At 36.8% G+C, this 25,830-nt stretch overlaps 1 protein-coding gene across 10 annotated transcripts in view; it reads right to left on the bottom strand.

The window, feature by feature from the left end:
* Window positions 1-25,830, bottom strand: part of tnr (tenascin R (restrictin, janusin)) — a 238,342-nt gene that overhangs the window by 125,497 nt on the left and 87,015 nt on the right. Inside the window, exon 1 of one of the 10 annotated variants that reach the window (XM_068223257.2) lies at window positions 14,209-14,235. The gene's annotated coding sequence lies outside the window, so the exon portion shown is untranslated. 10 annotated transcript variants of the gene reach the window in all.

The raw sequence follows: 25,830 nt of genomic DNA, 5'->3' as shown, positions 1-25,830 counted from the left end.
AACAAAAACAACTACTATCTTAATAGGTTTATCTTTTGTGAAATGTGCTTGGATATAACAACAAAATCAAAATGATCAGCACTCATTCAGAAAAACAGGTACAACAACAACAAAACCCTGTTTAATGTTTGCAAGACCAGTAGTTAGCAATATCCTATATCATTATATTCATCTGTAGATGGAGATATTCACATGGAGAAGGTAAAGGTATTGTTTTTCTAAAACTTGCTCTTCTAAATCCATTATGAAAAGTTTGCATTGGCAGACCCTAAAAACATCCCTGTTATGTAAACACATGAACAAAATGCATAGAGAGTTCCTCGTTTTATGCTGAAAATGGTGTCATGCAAACACTCTGTCAGTGCTACTTTTTAATGGTTGAAAACAAAACACAAACAGGGTCGAGGGAAGCCTATTCTAAAGGAAAACAGAAACATATCAACAACTAACAATAAAATAGAGGGAACCAAGGCTTAAAAACAAGGATAACTAGGCTAACAAAACTAATTATGGAAATGAGAAACAATTTTTTTTAAACTACTAATAAACAAGCAGTTTCAAAATAAGAGTCCAAAACTGCAGACCTGATTTAACATCCAAAATGCATTCTGAAATTAATTAGTAATAATAATAATATGCACATTATTATTATTATTATTAGTAGTAGTAGTAGTAGTAGAAATAGTAGTAGTAGTAGTACTAGTAGTAGTATTGTTATTATTACAATTATTATTATTATTATTATTATTAATCATCATCATCATTGTTAGCTGCTATTTAATGTCCTAATAAATAATTGGTTCAGCAATATTCTCTTCTTGTTATCAAACATATTTTGTACTATTGTTGTTTTTTTGCATGTTGATGATGTCTGTGCATGTCTTTATATTAAGAAACGGTCTCAACAAGATATTTTCACAAGTTTTTATGCAATTAAATAGGAGCACATTGAGTCAAGCCTACTAAAAATCAAAAACTGTGACCGTTTTTAAGTTTTTTAGTAATTAAAATGGATTACTGACTTTTGTGTGACATTGTTGAAGCATTCCACAATAAAAATATGGATACGAAAAAAGCACACAGTAGTGAAAGTATGAATATGAAAACAGTTGCTCACATTGCTCTAATTGTGCTCTAATAAGTGAAAAATGATTCACATATGGAATGGCGATGTTCAATTTAATCTAATTAAGATTAACTGCTCGTCTTGGAGTTAGAAACAAAAAGGCGGTTCTGTTAACAAAAAGGATGACATCTCAGCCCCCCACAGCTCCATGATTTATGAATCATGTTGTATTTAAATTTAGATTTTATAAGCCGTCTTTTAACTGCTTTTTGTCTTCCTTTTTTTGAAATGACATGTAATTTAATTGCGTCAGCCTTACTGTGTTTGGACAGCAAACATACTTCAGTTAATATAACTAATGGTAAAGAATGATTAATGGAAGTGTCCTCTGTGCCTTCATATAGATGATTAAATAATAATGAAGTTACGAGAATGAAATTAAATTGTCAGAGCAGTAAATTCAACAGGTGGAACAATGCCTTTTGTTTCATTCAGCAATCTGATTAATCTATCATATCGGCACACCCCTGCTTTTGGAAAGGACTCCTGAAGAACGCCTATATCAGCATTCTGTCTGGAACCATGGTCATGCTAAACAGCTCTGATATAAAAGCTGTCAAATTTTAATTAATTTTAGTTTCAAGGCATAGGTTTTTACGGTCGACACTTGCATAATGAATTTCATTCACCAGTTACAGACGGTCAATAAGGAATACGTCTCCTGTGGTAAGAGAGAATGGGCGATATTTATCTGACTAGCTCCAGTTTTCTCTTACTTTTTTAGTAACACAGCAAAATCATAGAATTTCCCAAACTGACAGTTATTCATTCATTCATTTCCTTTTCGGCTTAGTCCCTTTATTAATCTGAAGTCGCCACAGCGGAATGAACTGCCAACTTATCCAGCACGTTTTTACGCAACGGATGCCCTTCCAGCCCCAATCCATCTCTGGGAAACATTCACACACACACACACACACACACACACACACACACACACACACACACACACACACACACATGTTTGTTTTTGTGAAAAGTGGGGACATTACATAGGTTTCCATTCATTTTATACTGTCCAAACTGTATATTGTATTGCCCTCACCCCACCCCACCCCTAAACCCAACCATCACAGGAGACTGTGTGCAGCTTTACTCTCTGATTAAACTCATTCAGTGTGATTTATAAGCATTTTGAGAAATGAGGACGTCACCAATGTCCTCATATTTCACCTCCTTTTTGTAATACCTGTGTCATACCCATGTCATTATACAGATTTGTGTCCTGATATGTCACAAAAACACGTACACACACACACACACACACACACACACACTACGGACAATTTAGCCTACCCAATTCACCTGTACCAAATGTCCTTGGACTGTGGGGGAAACCGGAGCACCCAGAGGAAACCCACGCAAACGCAGGTAAAACACGCAAACTCCACACAGAAACGCCAACTGACTCCGCCAAGGCTCGAACCAGCGACCTTCTTGCTGTGAGGCGACAGCACTACCTACTGCGCCACTGCGTCGACTCCAAACTGACAGTTCCTCGTTAAAATAATGTTGCTTATTGAATGAGAAATTTAAAAAAAAAACTGCTTCTCCACTTTCACAGCTAGTTGTCATTTTCAAAAGCCACCTACACTTACTGGCCACTTTATTAGGTACACCTGTCCAACTGCTCGTTTAATGCAAAATTCTAATCAGTCAATCACATGGCAGCAACTCAATGCATTTAGGCATGTATGATCAAGAAGATCTGCTGTAGTTCACACCAAGCATCAGAATGGGGAAGAAAGGTAATTTAAGTAGCTTTGAACGTGGTATGGTAGTTGGTGCCAGACGGGCTGGTCTGAGTATTTCAGAAACTGCTGATCTACTGGAATTTTCAAGCACAACCATCTGTAGGTTTACAGAGAATGCTCCAAAATAGAGAAAATATCCTGTGAATGGCAGTTCTGTGGGTACAAATGCCTTGATGACAGAGGTCAGAGGACAATGGCCAGACTGGCTCAAGCTGATAGAAAGGCAACAGTAACTCAAATAACCACTCGATACAACCGAGATATGCAGAAGAGCATCTCTGTATGCACGACATGTCGAACCTCGAGGCGGATGGGCTAAAGCTGCAGAAGACCACACTGGGTGCCACTCCTGTCAGCTAGGAAATTGACGCTACATCTCACACAGGCTCACCAAAATTAGACAATAGAAGATTTGTAGAAATTTTGCCTGGTGTGATGAGTCTCAATTTCTGCTGCAACATTCGTATGGTAGGGTCAGAATTTGGCATCAACAACATGAAAGCATGGATCCATTTTGTCTTGTATCAACAGTTCAGGCTGGTGGTAGTGGTGTAATGATGTGGGGGATATTTCCTTGGCACACTTTGGGCCCATTAGTACCAATTGAGAATCATGTCAATGCCACAGCCTACCTGATTATTGTTGCTGACCATGTCTATCTTTTTATGATGGCTACTTTCGGCAGAATAAAATGCCATGTCATAAAGCGCGAATCATTAAATTTATCCATTGACTTAAAGTACATAGTAAAGAAAAAGAAAAATGCAATGGTAGTCAATGGCTACTGGTTTCCACTACAGAAAAAATACACATCAATGGAACAAGCAAATGTAGAACAAAGTAACTATTTTTTTTACAAATTTACAAAAAAGGGCATATAACAATAAATTTGAAGTCAAATTGAGGAGCAGAAAAAGTGAATTCTCTTATAATCGTCATAAATCTGCATGTTGTTTACAATTATTCTTAAACAGTGTGTAATACTGATATGTACACGGCACATGCTCAAAACAAATTTCCAATTAAACTTTACTTTCTAACTTTAGCCCAGAAGAAAGGCAGAATAAGTTGAAAAGAGCTTTCATCCTAGGATGGTGGATTACTTTCTTCCCTTTTGCTAAGGCCTCAGGATCTCTTTCGAAGTGCTTTTATCTTTAACACTTTTCTGAATTGTGCGGCTGAGCTGAAATAGTGCCGTTCACTGGGTAAAGTGTCAGTCATCACCTGGTGAAGCTATGACATCAAAGACAGCCAAAATGATTTCAACTCAAAAACTGAAAAGTAGAAGCAAAAAAAGTTGTGACCTGTTCCATGCATTCTGACGAGAGTGCACTTATTCAGTATAACTCATAAGAACAGAGTAAGCCTTGTGAGTGCACAGGCTTATTCTGTTCTCCCAATGCATTCATAGGAAAAGCTTCTATCAAAAGAGTTTAAAATGGCCTGGGAGTCTGAAAATAATGTGCAGGGAGTTTGCAGTATCTTATTAAAAGCACTTTTATACCTTGTGGCTAAAAAAACATCGGCTTTATTGTCTAAGGAGGTCAGAAACCCTCTTCCATCACGCATCACAGAGTCTGAATACAGAAAAACCACCAGTGCAGTATTATCTCTCAGAACTCGGCAGACAGCAGATCTGATATTCATTTCTTTATGCTAATGAGGATTATACTGTTATAGTTTAAGTCCATATAGTCACTATACAGGCACTCAGGACTTGTTATTATGCAGAAAATTAATAACCTAGACCTAGAGCTACATAAAAATCTCAAGAAAGTATGACATAAAAATGATAAAGTTACACACACACACACACACACACACACACACACACACACACACACACACACACACACACACACACACACACACACACACAGTATATATATACAGTATATATATAGTATATGTGTTGGGTAAAGTTACTTTAGAAAGTAATGCATTACAAATGTTGAGTTACTCCTCTAAAAGAAAATAATTGCATCACTTTTTATGGTAAGTAATGTGTTACAATACTTTTGAGTTTATTTTTTGTTGTTTTTTTTTTACCTGGCTGAGGCTTGATATCTTTCAGAACTTACAGGGTTTTTTTTCTTTATTCTTTTTAAATAGTGGCTTTGCAGTTAACAATGCACCGTCTAACCTTCGTTTAATTAAAAAAAAATAAAGGATAATGTTAATGGCTACACATGCCATTTATACAGATTATTGAAAGTTGTGAGCAATGTGTTTGCTATTTTTTGTACTTTTTGTCTTGTTAGTAAAGAAACATCACTGTCCATTGAGACCATACCTTTTTCTTTTTCCTATATACGTTTAAAATTTGTTCAAGTGCATGATTAAATTTGGCTACATTCATTTCAATTCAGCAATTTATGTTTTTAAAGTCAATTAATTAAGCTAAAAAATAACTTGCATTACATTTATTTTAGTAACTCAAATATTATTACTAATTTTGAAGTATTAATGTATATATATATTACAATATTATGTATTATATATATATATATATATATATATATATATATATATATATACATATATATACATATATATATATATATATATATATATATATATATATATATATATATATATACATATATATACATATATATATATATATATATATATATATATACATATACATATATATATATATATATATATATATATATATATATATATATATATATATATATATATATATATATATATTAGGGATGTGCGGAGCAGCCGGTATTTGTATTTGTATTTGTATTTGTTGAGGGGGAAAAGTATTTGTATTTGTATTTGTATTTGTATTCGAGTAAAATTCAAAATGGCGCAGAAATATATATTTTTTCTATTACACTTCTAATTTACGTTATATTGAAAGTATTGTTTAATTATACCCATTATATAAATTATAGATATGCAATATTGGCTGTTGTTTTTGAACATGTGATAAGAAATGTCATTGAAAAGAAAATAACATAGAAGCCATTATCTCATCCATGGTTAAACCAACAACTAATAAAACACCATTGTGAATATTATGAACCCCACCACCACCGTTCTTGTTGAAGGACACTGAATAGACAGAATAAAAACAAATAATACTTAAAAAAAACTGTTCTTCTTCTGAAAGAACTTTTTTCCAATGGACAGAATTCCAAATATAAGCTAAATAAATCTAAATAAAACCCTGCCTGGGAGATCTGGCAGAACAAAAGTATTCTATATAATACTAAAAGATGCAGCCTTGCTATTATCATCTGCCAGCCACAAAAAAGACACAAAGTTTGTTTGTTTGTTTATTTAGAGATATCTGCAAATATTTTTCAATGGAAGTCAATAGAGGAATATGACTAGTCAGTCATAATATATTTGCAGATATTTCCAATCTGAATTATAATTATGACAAGTCAAAATATAATTAGAGATATCTCTAAATATATTTATGGATAGTCTCAACAAGGTTTAAATGCTAAAACGGCTTGCCATACGCACAGTAGCACAGTGGAGATTTCTCTAGTTATATCGTTTCAGTCGGTGTGATATGCAGTGACATGCAGTCAAATATTTCGCCAAACAGTCCTTAGGGATGCGGTGACACGCAGTCAGATATTTTACCGGACAGATCCGCCACTTTTGGCGCGCATAAACAATCATAAAGCCCTCGTGCTGCAGGAATGAGGAGGTCTGCTGAAGGCGCGCAGCTGACGTGCAGTGAGGGGTTTGCTTCTTTAATAAACTACGGCAGTTTGCGATCACTGAACAGTAAGAATGATTAATAAATCCATATGAAACAGTCCCTTAACAGTCACGTCTCGCTTTCAGTTTCGGGCTTTGGCGCGTTTTGCACTGAGCGTGTCTCTCTCTCTCTCTCTCTCTCTCTCTCTCTCTCTCTCTCTCTCTCTCTCTCACTCACTCACTCACTCACTCACTCACGCGGGCATGCACTGTGGTCTCATGAGGAAACGCTACTTTTTGATATAGTGTTTTTCTTGCTCCCGAATACAAATAATTTTTCAAGTATTTGTTCGAATCAAGTATTCGTAAAAACACGCTATTCGTGCCTTTCCGAATACCGTATTCGGGTTCGGCTCCACCCTTAATATATATTATTATTTTTTTTACAATTTATTGTTTGTTTTTTGTTTTGTTTATTGAATGGGCTTTCAACGACAGTTTAAAAAAAAATGTCTGCAACAGTTTGCAACAATTTTGCAGAAATATTCTTTTTCAGTGGCAGTTGCTTTATTTTGGTATAAATTATTTTAATAAAATTGTCATGGTTGAAAACATTAAGTTTACCTTCTGATTTCTATTTTTTAATCAATAGGCAAATAAGAGATAAGACTAACAAAGTGATTTTTTTCGACAAGACACAACACAAATTTATGTTTGTGATCAGATCATTTTAAACCAATTAATTCTAACTTTTCCTCCCTTTAAAACCCTGCTTTAGTTCAACTTACCTAATCTGTAAATTTAAAGAACCTAAACATTCTAACTTTTTGTTGATATGGATATATGTGTTGGTTGTTCTCAATCTGTCTGTGCACTACAACTTTATTCTGTATGGTTAAAAGAGAATTCTGCAGTATAAACTGTCAAAAACTCAAGACATGATTCTGTTGGCATATCAAGTAAACATCTAGATGCTGTGTTTCATGGGTGCAAGCTTTCAGGCTGGCCTACTTTTGACTGAATTGATTAAAAACTCAATTTCAAGGATAATTGTATTGATGGTATTAATTATTAAACCTGAATTACATTATTTGAAGCATTCCATACTCTTTAAGTTGAATATTGTTTTAAACATAGAACAGCACTGCACACAGTTTTATATCATTTCATAGATCTAAAAAGTGAAAGATGGGTGGAAGATGGACATGACTCTTGCAACAGAATGATTATCGCAACTACAGAAATGTATGTATAATTAAAAATGTCATTATACCACCCTTAAGAGATCTCCATTCAAAGAAAAGTCTGTTTATTTACAGTGTTGGCTGACCTGAAAGCCTCTGACCAAAGGAATCTAAGATGAGTTACTCAGAGTTAAAGAAAATCATTACAGAAACTTTCGGAGAAAAGACGTGTTGAGACACAGATTCCCATCAGGTCGGCACAAAGCAAGGGAAACCGTGAGAAAACTGAAACCTATAATCTTCAGTCAATCTCTATTGAGCTGTTATTGTATTTGGATGGTCTTTAGAGAGTTGAACTATAACTTCGGTTTTACTGTTTGGGATTAAAAAGTCAAGTTTAAGCAGGATCGGTTTTATTTCGGCTCCTGCAATGCGAGGCACCAATATAATTTAATGCTGGAAAAGAGCTGGGAATCAGGTGTTTTTGAGAGGTTCTACTGCATATATTCTGCTCATTAATATAGATAGGCTGTTTAAAATAAATAAATAAAACAGATGAACATTTGCTGTAAACATGGCCCGAGGAAACCATCGATGCACACAGATGCTATCAATGTGGGCAGCAGAGAGGAAAAGCAAGCACAAATAATCTTGTTTACCGTGTAGTGCACAGATAGTTCCGAAGATCGCAAGTCCTACCCTGCCTCCAAACACTGGACGTACATGGCCTCAGGACTACCAGGCACTTTGGTGAATGCTAATTAAAAACTATGAAACGATCAATGGAACCGCTCCGTGCTCTTGTAAAGTGCATAGAGAAGCAATGGGAAGCCAGATTTGCACTGACACAGCAACCTCTCCTCTCTCCATCGTTCCCTTTCTCTGCTCTTTCCTGCCCTTCTCCTTTTTACCACAATCTCTCCTTTTCCCCCCTCTGCCATTCATTGCTTTCCTTTCTGTCTTCATTTCTTTCTCTTTTTAGTCTCCCTCGGCTTTGGTTTCTGGTGGTGCAAAGCGTTTTTATAGGGTTGTGTGATGGAGCCTTTGGAAAGCAGCTCCCCAGAGCTCTCTAGGGTCTGACTGCATGACAACAGATTTCGGAGCTGGGCATTTTGAGAGCCTGGAAAAATGAGGGATTGCAACCCAGTGTTCTTTGGTTTGTGCTGTGAGGTTCTGGCATCAGTTCTGTGGCTCCATCAAATCTCCTGCGGTTCCAATTCAAAGGGTCAAACATGGAGAAAAGAGTGACTAACTTCTCTACTTAGTGCAAGAACAAGTTCAATAGAGATGCATTGTAGGTAATGACGCTGTAGCTATATGTTTTTATAAGTATTGTGACGGTAGTTTTTAAAATAGTGTATGGTTGCGACAGGCTGCTTTTTTCCAGTAGTATATTAATATATTCAAATGTATTATATTGCATACGCTGCTTTACAATACAGCAAGCTCAAGGGATCTTCTAAAATATTGTCTTATTGATTCAATGTAGTCTACAAATAAAGTTTTATACTTATTTTATTATTATAACAACAGTCCAATGAAACAGACTGCATCTATGCAATGACTCAAATTACTTATTAACAAAGTCAACTAAAAATGGCAAAGAAAGCGTTTTTAAAGGACTTCCAGAGTTCATCAAGATTTTTGTGAGGTAGTGTATAGTGAGCGAGTGAGTGGAAAGTATGATTTTGCAAACTGTTTCTAACTACTGAAATGAATTCTAAACAAGTTTGGACTTTACCTAATTGTGATGGTAGAATAAAAAAAAATGCTTTTTGGTTGTAACATTGAAAAATGCAACTATTGTGAAAAGTACAACAGAAATGAACTGAATTTTAATGAAGCAATTGTGTTTCTCTTAAATCTAGAACTGACACATCTCATTGCATCAAATGACTCACTTTATTGCATAACTTTTAGTGCAACTAACCACTTTTCAAAAACAGATGCTTGATTGTAGTAAATGGCAATGGCCAATGGACATTACAGACATGATTTTAAGCTAAAATTGTCTACATATTTTAGCTATTCCGTGCAATGTTGATATTATATAGACAATTGGCTGATTATTATGTATATATAATAGGGCTGTGAAGTCTGTGGAAAATATCTAATTGCGATTTCGATTTGATTTGCGATTTAATATTGCACAGTGAGTGTTGGTTAAAAAAAGAAATAAAAAAGATATAAACTTTCCTCCAAAATTTATTTAAATTAGATTTTAAATATAAAAAAATTAAACACTCATTTTTCTCAAGAGCAAACAGTAAACACAAAGAAAATTGACTTTGATTATCTTTCTGTAAACAAGTTCAACTCGAATTAGGGAGATAGTGTAGCTTATTATACAAACAAAAGAAAATATTATCATATTAGCAAACTAACATGGCTGAAACAACTCTGAAATTGTACTTTGTTGCTTGCTACTAGATTGAGTCATTCATTCATTCATTTTTTTGTCGGCTTAGTCCCTTTATTAATCTGGGGTCGCCACAGCGAAATGAAGCGCCAACTTATTCAGCACGTTTTTATGCAGCTGATGCCCTTCCAGCCGCAACCCATCTCTGGGAAACATCCACAAACACTCATTCACACACCTGTACCTCATGTATTTGGACTGTGGGGGAAACCAGAGCACCAGGAGAAAACCCACGCGAACGTAGGGTGAACATGCAAACACAGAAACGCCAACTGAGCTGAGGATCGAACCAGCGACCTTCTTGCTATAAGCGAAAACACTACCTACTGCGCCACTGCTTCGCCCTACTAGATTGAGTGTCTCTCAACTACTTAGCAAGACACTCCTCATTTATCTGCATGTGGTGCTTTTTTAGGTGCTGGTTGTTGTATTTCCTCATGCTGTGGTAACAATTCCTAAAAATGACCTGTTTTTGTTTGACGTCTGTGATTTTGAAACCAAAATATTCCCATATTACTGATGTCCTGTTTTTCTTTGATATTAATTTATCTATTAATGTCGGCAAATGCCATCATCCCGATGTTTGTTTGTTTTTTATTGTGTTCGGTTGCGCAATTCTGATTGGGCAGAAGGAAAGTATGCTCACTAAATTGGCTAGTAACACTATCACACACATACGGCAGTCACGCATTTGCTCTGGGTGGGAAAAATTAAATAATACATAGATATTTTATATCGCAGCCTTTTGCGATTAGCTAATCATCATTTTTCAAATCACGATTTTTCGAATAATCGCACAACCCTAATATATAAGATGAAAAATGTGTGAATGTGAGGCCTGTGTTAGCTAATTCATACTTTCTCAGCATGTAGTCTTGGTAGTAGCTTTTCATTGTCTTTGAGAAACCTAACAAGGGTTCAGTTTTCTGACAGCAGTCATCACTTTCACAAGCACACACATTTACACACACATACACACATACAGTTCACATACATCAAGTTACTCAATGGGTTTGAAAAACTGTCACAACTGTCACAAGCTGTCTTCGGACTTAGTACTTATACAAGGCTGTCTCCTTGGAGAAAGACGAAGAGATAGGCATAGCTCAATTGTTTTTTACACTGACTCAAAGTTAAACTGACAGACAAAATTCAAGCCCCCAAAACAACCCTGGATCGTGAACATATCTTTCTGTTTCTCTAGCTGTGAGAGTGCACTGAACTGTGCCTTTACCACACACTCAATCACATAAAACTGCATGTTGCATAAGGTGATTAATAATGTTATCAAGTCCTCCATTTGCCGTTGTCCTCTTTGATAAATTATAGATACTGCCATATGTGGGATAAGCAAATATAGCCCAAGCAAATGCTGAGCCAATCACGCCAATTACCATCTCATCCTAGATGAGAAAATCATCAAAAGGGTGTCATCCTGGTTTGAAGTGTCCATCATGGACAAGTGTAGTTCATAAAGTCAGTTCTCAATATTTCACTTGACTTTAGTTGGTCAGCAGGGAGTTGAGCTGGTTTGAGAAAATCAAACAGGCAGAGTCCCTGCTGGCCTCAGGACATTCACGCTCTGTCTGTGATGGGGGATCTATTGGCCCACTTTCGTGTTGGAATCATTCATCAGGGGAAGCTGCCCAGTTCAACTGGATTAAAACCAAACTTCTTCCTTCTCTTCAAATCAACTGCCTCCCAAATGCATGCAAGTGCATAAGCTAAGTTGCATTATAATTATACATTTGATCAATTTGATTGGATTTAAATTAGTATTAAAGACAATTTTTGTAAAGTAACTAAAGTAGGGTACACAGTTTTGCCAGTGATGGCAGATAACTTTTAATGGTAACACTTTAACACTTTATTTTGATGGTCCATTTGAGTATTAGTAAACTGTTTGCTTAATATCTGTTGACTATAAAAAAACTTTTCAAGTACAAGTCAACTTACACTAACCCTAACACCAACCTAACAGTCTATTTATCTAATGCAAATTAGTTGGCATGTAGATGCAATGTAACTTAAATTCAACAAACAGACCAAAAAATTAAAGTGTGACCCTTTTATTACTATTTATTGCATTTTATTATTTGCATTTAGCATTGTAAGTTCATACCTATTAACTAACTTAGGCTCATTATGGATACGTAGCCCCGCGGACGTCTCTGGAGACTGCATAATGCGCCCTGGGAGGTAGGTATTTGTGCAGTTTTTGTTTTTGTGAATCTGCAAGAGGCCGCTGTGCCCAGCTTTTTTGCGTCTCGAACGCCTCTCGGGAGCGCGCGCCATTCGCGCCCACGCTGTCCCCGCGCGAAAAGCCGCCGGAGGCTGCTGCCGAGCGACTGTCTGTCCGACTGACCGAATGCCTGAACGACTGACTGGGCAGCCGGCTAATCGGCCGACCCAGCCACCCTCCTACTTCTCCTTCCCTAAACCCAAGCGACGATTTACAAAAACCATCCAAAAAGAAAAAAAGCAAAAGCCCTAGTCCGATTTTGACTGAGTTTTCGGATTTCGCCGCATTCTCGCCCCGTCACAAACTTGTTCGCTTTTTTTTTGGATTCTGCTTTTCATCTTACCTGATTTCTGGAACCGCTCTTCCCCAGACTCGAGTCCGGTCGTCGCCGCGGGTGGCTTCTCCTTCTCCGGGCCTCCGCTCCTCCGACATAACACTACGAGTTAAGCGGACAAACTGGTTGCGGCAGGAAAGCCCTCCACATGGAGGTTAGTGAGCCGCCACAGTCGGCGCGCGCGAAGAAGAGGAGCGGCGTCACACCGCCTCGAAGCGTTCGCTCGAAAAAAGAAATGCGGCCATACATACCTCTTGTCACGTAAATCCCAGTCTACAGAAACGTCCGCGGGGCTACGTTTTCAGAATGAGCTTGGGTTGCTATTAACCCTCCCATTTTTCCCAGGATTCTCACATCTTTTAATAGCTATCCCACTACTATCCTGTTTAAGTATTTCTCCTAAAATTGTAATCTTTCTATGGAAGGTGGCAGCAACATCTACAAATAACCAAAGAGCTCCCTATATACGCATGCCGATCCACTTTGTTCACAAATGTGATATGATGACAAGAGCTGTTGAAGAGAATTATGGTTTGTTTTTTTGGCTTGAAAACAAATTGACATGATTATGAAAATTTTCACATTCTCTTCCTGTCCATTAAAACTATGCACTGTCTCCCTTCCTATGCAACCTCCAAATCAGTTAGTACATAATGTAGTTACAAGACACTGTTCCATCAAGGGGCTTCTGTATTTCACACGATTCAAAGAGGAGTGAAAGTAATAACATGTAAACATGTCAATCTTGGCATTTTTTATCTGCGACTGTGTCTTAGATGAGCATAAACAGTTCAAAAATGAATTGAATGCTTGTCATAATAGATCTGTGCAGTCTTTTAATGTTAATTAAAGAAAGATTGAAAGTAAAAGATTCACTTAATGCTCTTCACTAACTACATTTTATCTTTAATGTATATAGACATTATAAAGATTTGATAACATGATTGCTGACTAATGTGACACAGCTGGGATGAGAATCAGCACCTCCAAGTCCGAGGCCATGGTGCTTCACCGGAAGAAAGGTGGTTAGCCATCTCATGGTTGGAGAAAAGTCCTTACCCCAGGTGGAGGAGTTTAAGTATCTTGGAGTTTTGTTCATGAGAGAGGGAAGCATGGAACGTGAGAATGACAGGCGAATCGGTGCTGCGACAGCAGTAATATGGTCAATGTATTGGTCCGTTGTGGTAAAGAAGGAGCTGAGCCAAAAGGCAAAGCTCTTGATTTACCGGTCAGTCTACGTTCCAACTCTCACCTATGGTCATGAGCTTTGGGTCATGACCGAAAGGACAAGATTTCAGATACAAGCTGCCGAAATGAGTGTCCTTCGCAGGGTGGCATATAGATAGGGTGAGGGGCTTGGAGCAGAGCTCTGTCACCCAAGAAGAGCTCAGAGTAGAGGCGCTGCTCCTTCACATGAAGAGAATTCAGCTGAGGTGGCTAGAGCAACTATTTCGGATCCCTCCTGGATGCCTACCTCGGGAGGTGTTCCAGGCATGACCCACCAGGAGGAGGCCTCGGGGAAGACCCAGGACACGCTGAAGGGACTATGTCTCTCAGCTGGCCTTGGATCCCCCTAGTAGAAGCTTGAGGAAGTGTCTGGGGAGAGGGAAGTCTGGAGTTCTCTCCTAAAACTGCTGCTACTGCGACCCAGCCCCGGAAAAGCGGACGAAAATGAATGAATGATTCAACTCCTGCATATTAGGCTATTATTCATTTATTTTTTCAGATTCCATTGTTGAGAGGTATGTGTTAGTTACCAAATCATTTGGATATCAGATACAACATAAGCTCTTTTGCTGCAACCCACTGGCAAGACTATCAATCATCTCAGCAAGACATGATTCTACCATCAGTCCCTAAACACAGATAGCAAGGCCAGAGATCTGATCAATTTTTATTATTTCTACCCTTTATTATCTTTTTGGAAATGTATAAGGTCACCTGCCTCTGCAAGCCATAATTTCTTAGGGGAGTTTTAATTGCCAGACCATCATCTGATATTGAAACCCCAGAGAGTAGCTCAGTGAGATAACACTGTCTGTCTTCCTACAGGAGTGGGTCACATAAATATACTCTCCTCTGCCATCAGCTCTTCATTAAAGACTGAATAATGTCAAACTGCTGATGAGTCTTTATTTGCATCTCCACATTAATTCTAGTCAGCTCCTTTGTTCCAGCCAGAACAAGAGGGTGCAACAGCTTAGCAGCAGCAACAAAGGGGGACCTTAAAAAAAGAGTGCAGCATTTGCGTGTGCATTGCACACAATGATCGCTGGTATCACAGGCTGCTACTCTGGTATATCATCCATCATGCTTGGTTTGGCTTCAAAGTATGAGGAGCACATTAATCTATTTTTAGAAATTTAAATGAGGAGGATACTTTGTCATGCCCAACTAAATCCGTGGGCACAGTTGATGTTTTAAAGCAATGGATTACTCCAGCTGGAAGTCATTTGCAGCTAAGGTCAAAAGTAATCGAAAGTCATTTTTACTAGAGGCTGTTTTCCATGTGTGAAATACTAAATGCTCAGGATGATGTTTGGCCACTCAAACCTCCATGAAAATGCCTCCCACCAAACTTAGCATGGCAATCAAATTTGCAAATAAAGCAAATGCTTAAAACATGTTAAAAAACATATTAGCTGTCTTAAATACTCATAAAGTGGTTGTGATGTGCAGAAGTCAACATTACGAATGAAAGTCTTTAATAATGGATGTCTGCTTATATCAATTTATTAGCGACAGAAAAACTTTCATTACTCAGAATATTTAAGCTGAAAAGAAAACTGGCAAAGAAAGAAAACTTCTTTCCTAGTGTCCCCTGAAGAGAATTTTGATTATTTCACAAGGACATTTTGAGTTTGTCCTGTTCTTTTTTCTGCTGCTCTATTGCTGAAATGTAATGATGACCATTTTAGCGCAATGTCTGAGTGACTAAGACCTTTTCAATTTGATAGGTTTGGTCATTGGCCTTCTCAGCAACAATGATTTTCAAGCATCGCAACAGGAAAGTTACTGAGCAAAGAATAGGCAAATAAGCAGATATTCTCATTACTATTAACCTCCTGTGGTTTATGTGTTTTTTAATATGCATGCTTGCACTTGGGGTTTTTTGAGGAAAATATTCCATAGCCCAAGATGCACATTTATAGCTCCTAGTAAACAGCCTTTCCTAAAATAACATTCCTCTGAAAAACTAACAAATACAATAGGGGCTTATGCGAATCTTGGCCTGTAAATATCCAAGGACGTTTACTCTCCCAACTGTAAGCTCTTTCTCACTCTCATTCTTTTGAATGCTTAAATATGGTGCCAAAATTACTTCCGAATGTTTCATTTTCTTCTGGCTGATTAATAGGGTAGTTAAGGTAATGGAAAAAGGACTGTTTGGAACATTTGCAGGCAGTAAGTCTTTTCTTGAGGAGAGTAACAGTTCAAATATTGCAAATTGTGTCAGCGCCACCATGATGTAATGGCAAGTTTTGCCATGCGAGATCCGAAATCTACCATGGCAAAACAGATAATCAGAGTTCTCAAGACACCTGCACTTTTCTGAAATTTGCACAGGACCATGTAGTCAGAAAATGTCACCCTTTCTCCTTGGATGAGCCACTTGTTAAACGAAATAAAATGACTCATGGAAAATACAAATTGTCAATTTTCACCGTAACCAAACGACCAGAAGCAGAGCTGATGCATATCACCGCTTACCGCTGATTCTTTATAAACATCCCCACGAAATGTCATCGCATGAAAGCTCTCAAGGATAAGCCGTTTTCCCATCTACACTAACGGCGTTAGCTCAACCTGATTTAAAGTGAACCAGAGTCAGATTTTCCAGCGCTGCCTATGCATCATGCTCACTGAGGGCTGAAAACATAATGGCCATTTAGTTGACAGATCTCAATGAGATTATGAGGAAAAAGTGGAGGAAGTGTGAGCAGACTCAAGGCTTTTCCCGAACAGGCCGAGGCACATACCAGCTTAGGCTCCGTAATAAGATCTGAAAGCGCTGATGCACATTAAATGCTCAACATCAGTCACAGGTAGGCAGGGCAGCGCTGGGTTTACACTCACCTGTCAATGTCTATCAAGCTCTATCAAGGACATGGATATAAGTCAGTGCCTCAAGGCACAGAACGCGTTGCCGAACGCTAAAAGCAGGTACCTGTTCAATCTGTTATCTTAAGACTACCTGGCAGACCTGAGACAAATATGTAAGCATGCTCAGCTGTAAAGGTCCATTACTTTTGACATTGGGAAGCCATTCGTAAGATTGAATTGCTGAAAAGTTGCACTCTTTCAATGCATAGTAACAAGCCAGCTGAGAGTGATGGTGCATTACTGTGGACCTTTCAGTTCCTGCCAGGTTTGATATCTTTCATGTCAAGCCATTACTCAGCTTATGATTAGCCAGCTTTAAAGATAATATCCCATTTGCTATATTAAATCTGCTATGCACAAAGGCAGAAGTGAATGTTGTCGAGCCACAACAAATTAGTCATTTATTTAGACGGCAGCTATTTTCCTTACAAGAGGGTCAATACTTTTCGCACTAAGTGTTATGGAAGTGAGAAAATGGATTTGCCATAAAGCTTGGTTATTTCCATTTGTAAACAGGCAAAGGTAGTTCGGTGTTAAAGAGGTGTATGGGTCATTTGGTATGTGAGCTTTGTAGCTTATTAAAAGACATGTCACATACTGTTTTTTTAATGGTGCTCAGTGATGATCTATTTTAACAAGTATGTTACTACTTTAAATATTTTCTAGGCAGAAAAGGCAGGAAAACAATATTAAAGGAAGGCAGCAGTATTTGTTTAATATAAATCCTAACGTGTCCATTATTAATGAAGTCGTGATGAAAGGCCAGCTCTTTTTTATTCAGGACGTTCACCAGAAGGACAATGATAAGAGTTAATTAGTATTGTTTTTATGTCTTTTCTGAGTTTTAATGACTTTGCTAATAAGGAGCAGCAAATACCCCCGTGGCTGGTCAGAGACTGTCATGAAATATTCATATTCACCTAATGCTATTCCAACACTTTGGCCCATTTTCCAGAATATGTACTTTAAAAATTACATAAGAAAATGCACATGGTGATGACCATTGTAAATAATCTGCAGATTTGCATCTCTATTTCTCTTTTGTTTAAGAGGTCAAATTATGCACATTTTTTTCTCACTATGTTGTCTCAGGTGTCTTAAAAAGGTGAATGTAAAGTTACTGCTGAGAATATCTATGAATACCTCACAGATATGAAATCATGTTCTAAATAACCTGTTTTGGTGGAAATAAAAACAAATAGTTTTAATGCGTCTCTAATAGTGTTGCTAGATTGGGCGGTTTCCCGCCCAATTGGGCGATTTTTCATTTGATTTTGCAGGTGAAAAATTGCATTCGCTGGTTGACACAATTTGGGTGGTTTTGAAACTACTTTTATATGCGACTTAATCAAAAAAAACATAATTGTGCTCCTACTGCATTCAGTTAGTAGTGACCAACGCATGGCGCAAACTGGATGGGCCCACCCGCAAGAGGAGGTGAAAAAAGTTGTATCAAAATCTGATTACTTGGACAAATCTGACTCCTCTTCGTGTGCACTAGCGTCACATAGTGCCTGCAGGTAAACTTTTGTTGATCATTTTTTTCACAAACGACAGCAAGAACAAACACAGAAGCATTGTCTGATTAACAAGCAGCACCTAATTATGTTCAAAAGAATTTAAAAACCCAAAAAGGATGAATTACGCCCCATTTCAAAAATAAAACGTACTCCAATAGGTAGTGTAATCTACAAAACATTAAGTGCAGTGTGTGGGCGAGAGGAGGAAAAGCTTCGATGTGATTCGGTTATGTTGTGGTTCTGTGACTGCTGGTGCTGCTTGCTGTATGGTTAACAATTATGACAGTTAAAGAAACTATATTAAGTTCCATTTAAATTAATTAAAATTAAATAAAATATTAATCTAATAATTTGGGTGAGATTTGGACAGCTTTTGGCCAAGAAAAAGTCAGCTAAATCTGGCAACACTGCTCTCGTTAAATAAATAAAATTGCTTATCTTGTCTCTTTCCAGCTTGTGACTCAGTTATTTTGGTAATAACAAACAAATCATCTGTGTTTTATTGCCTTATTAGTTTAAGTTTCTGGCTTTCTTAAAAAATATGGACGTGTACATGTGACGTAAATTTCCAGGAGACAAATCATTTGTACAATAGAGGTTTGAGGGAGTTCAGAAACAGTGCTTACTGATAAAAAATAATTCTCTTTGTATTTTGTGACTTCCAATTGCTGACTTTCTTTTAAACTTAAACAGAAACACTACATACTACATCAAGTTAAAAATGTAAAAAGCTTGTGACCCCTTTTAACACAATGATTACACATTGTGCAACTGAATTACTTTTCTTTTTCCCTCTTACATTTAAATAGATTACTTTTTTTTAAACATGTTAAGATTCTTTGATACTAAATCACCAATTCTTTCCTACTCTTCTCATCGCATAACACACAGCAAACAATATATCACCAAAAGGAGAAGAACAAACATATAAAAATATGTTGTTCACCACAAAATACAGTGTTGATTTGGTCCAAGCAGGAATGCTGTGACTCCGGGTGCTGTGTCAGTGAGATTGAGTTCTTTTTGAACTGATAGCACTTTTCCAGTATACATCAGTATCAGCAGTTCTCTGTTGCTGGCAAACACAGCAATGACAATAATAGATACCTTGTGTTTGCTGTTGTGCTTTGCCACTCAGGTCAATAGTCGAGGAGACGGTTTATTCAGACAGCTTTCGCCCCTCCTGTATGTTTTTGAACAATGCTTTTCAGCTGTACGTAGCTCTGGTGAAATACGCATGAGGTCATTTTTCATTATGGATATTTGTGTGTCATCTGACAGAAAGTCGATCAACTCAATCCCATTTGAAATTTGTCTATAATGCAAAAAAGTGCTTAGTGCTTAGGTTTGCAGCTCAATTTAGAAAATTAAAGGGACAGTTCACCGAGTAATGAAAGTTCTGTCATCACTCTTTTATGATGTACTTTTTTACTTTGGATTTTTCAAAAGTTATTTTTATTCTGATCTTTACCAAACTGGCAGAACACCAGGAGCCTGATGTAATAAGAGTTGCATTGAAATCATACTAAAACATTGCATATGCACAAAGCTGTAAATGTGCGTACGCAGAATCCCACGCATATTCTCTTTGTACATCCGAATTAACAGAAAACTGAGCGCACATGCATGAGTGCAAAACACCTCCCTGCCCCCTCCCTCACATGAATATGTTAAACACTCTACTTTGGCAAAAAAAAAAAAAAAAAAACGAAAAAGCCATGGCAAAAGCAAGCAAGAAGAGAAACTTTGAACAGAATGTGAATTGGAGGCGCTCGTATCGCAGGTAAACCAGAGAAAAACAATGTTATTTGCAAGTTTGTCCTCTAAAATTAATAACAAATGAAAAAAAAAAAAACAGTGGGAGAGTTAGGCTTACATGGTTAACACAGTTGGGTCTGAACATCGCACTGTGAGTGAAATAAAAAAAGAGATGGTCCAATGTAAAGGTGTAAAATTTTGTAGTGTTTATTCAGGCTAAGTGACAGAGACAACAGAACTAAAAAGAGCTGTAAATGGCAGCGTGAGAGGCGTAGCTCATAAAGCGTATGGCAATATGTTTTGAAACTAGCGATCATGATCCCTGTTCGAATCCAGCAACTGAAGAATTCATTCTTTTTTCACCCACTACATATCAGAATTTGCCTACTCTTCATCACGAGAAAGACAAATAGGAATCATTAATAAGTGTGTATTATGTTAAGCGCATTTGAGCATCACATATTATTTGCACATTTATTGAATGGAAATGTTTCCTCTTTCACGAATGCATATTCGTCTACAGGTGGGGTCTTTATAGCAATGTGCGTGCAGTGGATCGCTCTGATTACATTGGGAAAACCGGCGATCGCTGCAAGTTGCACTTTATTGTTTGGCTGGTCAACTGCATGGTGTGGAAACCTTATATACCTTATATACGTACATTGCACGGCTCAAAGATACTTTGTAGTGTGCCATTTAACACAATTGCCCCTAGGAGTCGCCAATGGAAATAAAACAAACACACACAAGAAATGCACGTACAAAAAACATGAAGTTGACGTGGACCAAAGCACTTTCTCAGGTTCATTTCATTGTTAGTAAATTCAAACGTGAGCGTGAAACCTGCCGTACGCAAAGTTTTTGTGCTTATGCAGCCTTGATACATGAGGCCCCTGGAAAGCAGTGCTTGCATTCTAGCTAAAAAAAATTGCTGTCAGTAAGATATTACTTTTTATCTATAGTCATTGTTTGTCCCAGAAATATCACCCCCATGTCTTTACAATGTTCTGATCCAGAGATTCTCATCTTTATTTTGATTTGTGTTTTTTTTTTTTTTTTTTGAGTGTTCTAGGGTAAAAGTCACAGTTTATGGACTGCTTGCAAGAGGTTTGGTTTTCTTTCTTTTTCGAAAGCTACAAAAGCTACTAAAAAGCTACTAAACTTGATTTGATATATAGCCCACTTTACCACCAAATCAGACCACTCAAATGTCTAACTCAAGTTTAGTGGTTCTAGCTTTCAAAAAAGAAAGAAAACCAAACCTCTACCTTTAAAAAAACCTTTCTAGAGAGCAATATGTTTCTTTCCTCCAACCCCAGCAGGCTTATATCATCCTGGTGCATCCCTAATATCAAAACAAGTGTGAGCATTAGCGGTGAAGAGAAACATGGAGTGCGACTGAAGACGACTATGAGAATTGATGGTAAGTTTGGTCGGCCTGCTGGTCCACCTGCTTTTTCTTAACCCAGCATCACTGCCTTAACACCTCCTTATGCTGCTGTAGAGCCCATGACCATCAGCAGAATCCATCATGTGGACAGAATTGCTGACTAGCTATTACTTCCCTGCAGTTGCCATAAAACCAGGCAATTAAATGCTATTGGCCTATTCTGCTCTGTCTTAAACCAGTGAGCTCTGGTTGGAGGCAGCCAGCGGAAATAGGAAATTAAATACTGTGACAGTTACTGTGAAATTGCACCTGATGAGGTGGGTTCTTCTTACCTGAGCTTTAGAAATAACTTTCTCATCTTCATGGAAATCAGCAGTCTTGATGGACTACTTTTTGATATTCACAAAAATAAAGATGTGCAGTGTTTGTAAAGTCCTATTTAAATTAGGTTTCACAGAGGTCTTAAAATGAAGTTCTCTGCATGATTCAGATTATGATTCAACTAATAAATTTTCAAATTACTTTAAACTGTAAATAAAAACCTTAGGATTTGAAATTAAAACTGAACACAACGCTAAAACCCTGACCCATGCTCTCTTTTACCACTGAAATATTTTGAAAACACACTTTAACACGGTGATTTATAGTTTGACAGATAAACTGATATTTTCATGCTATGCATGATAAATGACCAATATTGAATGACCATATACATATTATCTAAACAAAACATTTTATGAAAATGTTATTTATGATAAATGGTCAATATTGCTATTTTGTAACATACACTACCTGACAAAAGTCTTGTTGCATATACAAGTTTTAGAAACAATGAATAATAATGGGACATCTAGTTGATCATTTGATATCAAAAGTGGTCTGTATGAAAGGCCTCTAGATTATGCTTATTTTACCAAAATAAAATATGATCATGCCTTGATTTTTTTATTATGTATTTAGGACAGTAAGGTCTGACTTTGCCTACACAAAAGTCTTGTCAATTAACAGAAATAATGTACAGTATAGAATATGTTACATTGATATAAATCAATCTTGTACATGACTCCCATGAGCTTGGAGGACAACATCCACACATCTCTGCAATGACTCAAATAACTTATTAATAAAGTCATGTGGAATGACAAAAAAAGCGTTCTTGCAGGACTCCCAGAGTTCCTCAAGATTCTTTGGATTCATCTTTAATGCCTCTTTCATCTTATCCCAGACATGTTCAATAATGCTCATATCTGGTGACTGGTCTGGCCAATGACCTTGACCTGAAATATGAGAAGGAGTGCTATCCTGCTGAAGAATTAGCCCTCTCCTGTGGTTTGTAATGTAATGGGCAGCACAAATGTCTTGATACCTCAGGCTGTTGATGTTACCATCCACTCTGCAGGTCTCTGCATGTCCCCATACTGAATGTAACCCCAAACCATGATTTTCCTTCACCAAACTTGATTGATTTCTCTGAGAATATTGGGTCCATACGGGTTCCAATTGGTCTTAGGTCTTAGTATTAGTAATGATTGGGATGCAGTTCTACAGATTCTTCAAAAAAATCTACCTGCTGCCTCTTTTCCAAATGATCAAATAGATGTCAAATTGTTATTTGTTGTTCTTATAACTGAGAAGACTATTGTCAGGTTGTGTGTTGTATACAAGACTGGAGTGCCTTCCAACTTTGCCATGACACCTTTAACTATGTTTTTATTGTATAAATGCAGCCTTCATAACCATGATACTGCTTTCACAAAAATAAATCAATCAATCAATCAATAAATAAATAAATAAATAAATAAATAAATAAATAAAATTACTATTGATAATAACTATAATAACTACTGATATTATAAAAATGCACAGAATTCAATATATTATATAATACAGATTAACACCAACAACAACAAAAAACAGTATGGTACTAATATATTAAGCCCTGATACTAAAATAATTCTGAGGTTTAGTGAGAATCTTTTGCATAATGCTAGGTGATCTTCTTCCACTTTAAATTCTGAGGGTATCTCAGATGTATTAGTGGTGAGCTCCTGCCATATTTGTCATATTAGAGTTTATACTGCATACGCATAGGGTTCTGGTGTTAAGCTGTCTTTGAAAATCTCAGCCCACATGGCCATAGGCTTTGGTAGCCCCTAGCAGTCCACAATTTGGCTCGCATCACTCTGTACTTAAATTCACTTAGAATTTCTCATTTCAAGAGGGTGGTTATAATCAAATGACATATTGAATGCCAAAATCATTTCACTGCACACCTGTTGAGTGAATACAGACCTTACAAAGTTTGTATTAAGCCTTACATTTTCAATTAGTGCGCTAAACATAATTTTCATTTAAGAGATGACATCTCGATTTTCCTCAATCTCAGCAGGCTGGGGTTTTACTAGTATATAAAGGGGCATAACTGTCAATCTGCCCATGGTTATTTATAATGCCAACCATGAACCATATTTCTATTTTATCCATCACTGAATTTTACGATCATTTTATGATCATCACACCAGCACAGGCTCCAAGACCTTTCTGTGACATCTAATTTACAGCGTGGGTCAACATTTTTGGAATTTCTTAGCTGAAAAATGCCTTCATCAGAGTGCACCTGTGGCAGGATGAATAAAGACATATCTAAAATCGTCATTTCATAATAAATAACGTGTGCAATAATCTGTTGTGTTGAATGCAAATGTATCGTTTACATGCACAAAAGTATTGATGTTCACAAGGACAAAACAATGTCCATGAGAGATTGCTGCCAGCTCCGCAGCTGTTTCCTCTTTTGTCACATAAGAAAAAAGTTCCTTCATTTTGCCCCCACAGTCGCCATATCCTAAAAATAAATCGCAATCAAGTAGGGTGCAATGCACCAAAGCATTACATGCATCCATCTCTAGTGAAAAGAAGCCAAATGGCGTCATGTCTCATTAATGGAGCGAATGATTTTACTTTCATTTAAATCCAGTTTCCACCCACTTATCCATCTTGTGTCTAATGCTTGTCACTGCCTGAAATTGGATGGATTTGGATGTAAAGAATCTATTTGACATTTTAAGCACATCAAAGTGAGATTGGGTCCCTGTGTAGTGGCATACTGGTAACAGTGGTATTGCTAACTGTCTGTGAGAATGCCTTTGTGAAATAAAATGAAAGGCCCCTTTAATGTTTTTGTAATTTTTGCATGGATTAATTAATTGACACAATTCAATTCCCTCCAGTCAATATTTGTTTAAACCAGTTAGTATGAGAATGAGTGTAAAGTACTAGGAAACATTGATGCAGATGAATAGTAAGCAGTTAATATTTAAATGTGACTTAATTTTGCATTGACATTTAAACAGAAAAGTTCAGCCTTTTGAAGCTTTTTGATGACTGACTTTCTTCCAAGGATCCTAAGAGGAGTTTTAAATATTTTTGATATACTGTAGAATGTTCAAGCTGCTCCTTTCCAGATAATGAATGTAAATAGTAACCACTTTCAAGCTTTCAAAAAGCAAATTTGAAGATAATTGTTTTATTTTTATTTTGAGTTTAAATAATAAAATACATGTAAAACTTACAGAATCTCTTACACAGAAAGAGCTTTACAGATCTTGCATATGCTTTGTATTTTCTTCCCTTTAACAACAACTTTAAAAAATAAAACATGGGGAGCTACAAATCCTTTAGAATATAAATATAATTTATATTTAGACACATAATATTACATTTAAAAGTCACAATTAAAAAAAATCCTAGCATATTTGGTGAAATATACCCCATCCATTTACTAAAAATTAGAAAAAGGTTTTTATTCATTGTCCCTAATGAAAAAGAAAATTTTTCCATGACATATATAGTGGGCACTATATCAATTCATTCTTCAGCTGTAAGTGACTCTAATTTTACCCATTTCATTGTAATTACTTTTTTTTTTTACTAGCTGCGAGAAGTCTTTATTAATCTATCCATCTAAATTTATATGACATAAAAATAAAGATTCGCAAATCTCAGAACATCCACTTGGGTGGACTACACTAGCTATTGGTGGAGCAAAAAGACAGTAGCCCTTTTCACACAGTGAAACCAGTAAATATTCGGAAAATTTCCGGAACAACTTTACCGGTTTGTTTTAAAAAAGCACAGTTCACACAGGCAAGGACGTTACAGAATTTTTACAGGAAAAGACAGTTAACACATCCATTTCAAAATACAGGTAAATTCTGACATCGTTAACCAGAAATGACCTCTAAACAGCTGCGCTTTGTATTTGTAAACATTTGACTACATTACAAACTCTGTGGATGGATAAGTATTATGAACAACTTAGATG

This window comes from Danio rerio, chromosome 2 (genome assembly GCF_049306965.1).
Source record: "Danio rerio strain Tuebingen ecotype United States chromosome 2, GRCz12tu, whole genome shotgun sequence".
Lineage (NCBI taxonomy): Eukaryota > Metazoa > Chordata > Actinopteri > Cypriniformes > Danionidae > Danio > Danio rerio.
The sequence above is the reverse complement of the archived record's forward strand: the minus strand, read 5'-3'. Positions and strand labels throughout refer to the sequence as shown.